The sequence below is a fragment of the Ciconia boyciana genome, chromosome 1 (genome assembly GCF_034638445.1).
Source record: "Ciconia boyciana chromosome 1, ASM3463844v1, whole genome shotgun sequence".
In the NCBI taxonomy this organism is placed as follows: Eukaryota; Metazoa; Chordata; class Aves; order Ciconiiformes; family Ciconiidae; genus Ciconia; species Ciconia boyciana.
The window spans coordinates 216234176-216236665 of NC_132934.1; positions in this window are offsets into that span (position 1 = coordinate 216234176).

Here is a 2490-nt window from a genome sequence, read left to right on the forward strand (position 1 = left end):
GTGTACCTGGAGTGATGAGGAATTGCTGTGAAATCCATCCTCCTGCTCCAACTGAAATGCCAAAATTTTACATTTGCATTTTTGACAGACTCGGTGTTTAAGTCTGAACTGGCCACCTTACAGCAGACACTGCCCTGCAGTCAGCGGAGAGAAACAGGCTCCCTCGGGTGGCGAGTCCTACCTTCTCTCCTAAGATGACTCAATCACCCTGTGAAGGTTCCTGCTTCTCTCCGTTGCCTCTCAACACAGCCCTGGTTGACTAAATCATGCTTGGACATCCAATGTTCAGGTGTTGGTGTGGGGGTGGATTGTAACTCACTTTTTAAAGCTCTTGCAGCTGAGGAACAGAGCTTTCAAATAGTGCCCTTCTGTTTCAATTGTGAACTTACAGGAAATGTCTGTCTACCTACTCTGAACTCTTCTGTTAGATTCTATACTCAGTACCAGGGTATGAAATACCTGGATCTTGTAAACGAGGAAGATGCGGATTTCTCCTCCTCCCTGAAGCCTCGGCCTTAAAACCAACTTCCCAGCCTGGGCTTAAACCATCCTTCCTGTCTTGTTTTGGAAGAGCGGTATGTGACACAAGGAGAGACTTGCATTTGTGTGTAGGAGAAATGAACTCTGTATTGCTCCGCTGCAGTGGCTTAATTCAACTTCAGTCATTCAGAAATTTTAATTCAAAACAATCTAAAGGAGTTGTCATGTGATTTCCAGTTAACTACAGAGTTGGTGACGGGTCTCCGTGGTTGATACAGACAGCCATGCTAGGTAACGGGATGGATGTGAGCAAGAATATTGATTTATAACCGCTAAGTGTGGTGAATGGGTGTTTCCAAATATTTGCATCTCTTCCCACCAGCTGCTGCAGTCTGATCTGTATTCACGGATGATTTGTCGATTTTTTGTTTCCAGATGAGCACTTATCTTGGCATGGCAAACTTGAAGGTGGTCAAGAAACTTCCTTTTCCTTATCTCCTATTGCCTCTGTTGTTTTTTTCAAGCTATTTGAGCAGTGTTTAAGTATCACTTCGTTGTGGAAAGTTGCTTTGATTTAGGTCAAGGTTGTTATTTTTATGAATAATAATTATTTGCATAATTAGAATCAAAAATGGGTAGGCGTGGCTGAGGAGCTTTCCAAAGCATTTTAGAAAGCTCAGCCTAAAGGAACCGTGTTATGTTCTTGTTCCCCCGGTTTCTTCACACGTTTTCTTTTTCCAGAATGTGCTGCTTTGGTTCCTTGCTATCCAAGACCGTAACTAGGAAAGTCCAGAGAAGGGAAAGATGGAGATCTAATTCTGTTAATAATTGGTTCGTGTTTGTGAGAACCTGGGTTTGCACACAGGTAGGTAAACGACTCCTTAAAAGCAAATTCAAACTGATGAAAGGGAAGATTGAAAACCATGACAACAAGGTAACAACTGCATGGGCTCGTGGTGAGTATGTTGCTATGGAGCATCTGCCAACCTGGAAAGTCACGGAGAAGAGATGTTTGCAGTGGTGCTGCCTTGCTGATGGAGTTATCGGGAGCATCACCCCTTGACAAGAGACATACTTCACTGGTGCAGACTGAACATTACCATTTATTTACCCACACTATACTGGTGTAATCCCCGTTTCTCACTGCAGTAGCACGTGTCGTAAAAGAAACTTGCTGCAGAAATGGTGTAAATCCAGGGGAAGAAGCACGGTCAGTGCTTGTGAAGGGACAACAGCCTTCCCACCACTGCAATCCGCTGTCCCAAGACTAGTCCCAGCTGCCTGATGGCAGCTCACCAGGTACATACTGTAGTAGCACCAGGCTCCTGATCCCAAGTTCATCACTGCTGAGGGAAATCAACTGGATATCATTTAAACAATTCAGGTACTTGTGACTTTCTTTTTCTTCTCCATGTGTATCTTATCAGGCACTGAGTGCTGGCCATCCACCTAGAATTCCCTTTCCAGCATCTCATAATGGTTACTGAATAGCTGCTGTGTTTGTTTTTTTCCTGTCACCCATCCAACAGAGATTTACAGCCCAAGATACGTACACTGCTCATCACCTGTCATCAGGCAGTACCGTCAGTGATCACCTCAGCGCTCCTCTTTGCTTCTCTTTTCCAGATAGTGAAAATTTTACTGAAACACTGCCAGAGACAGATGCTCCTGGAACACAGACCGCATCGCTCTGGAGATACACCTCGACTCGCCCTCAGGAACAAGGACATTTTGGGGTGAAACACCGTCCCCTCCCCTGCGGGTCGATGGTGAAGGGAAAATTACTTCAGGGAGAACGACAGCCTTCGGTGGTGCCCTCCGGTGTCGCACGGCCCGTTCGCTCTCCCGCTCTGCAGGCCCGGCCGGGGCGGACGACGACCGCCCCCAGAGCGGGAACGGCTCCAACATGGCGGCGGCGGCAAAGGAACGCATCACCCTCCCGCACCATCGAGACGTGCCTAGAGAGGCCCGGCAGGGCGAGGAGTTCCGCTTCCGGCCGCCGTCGGGGCG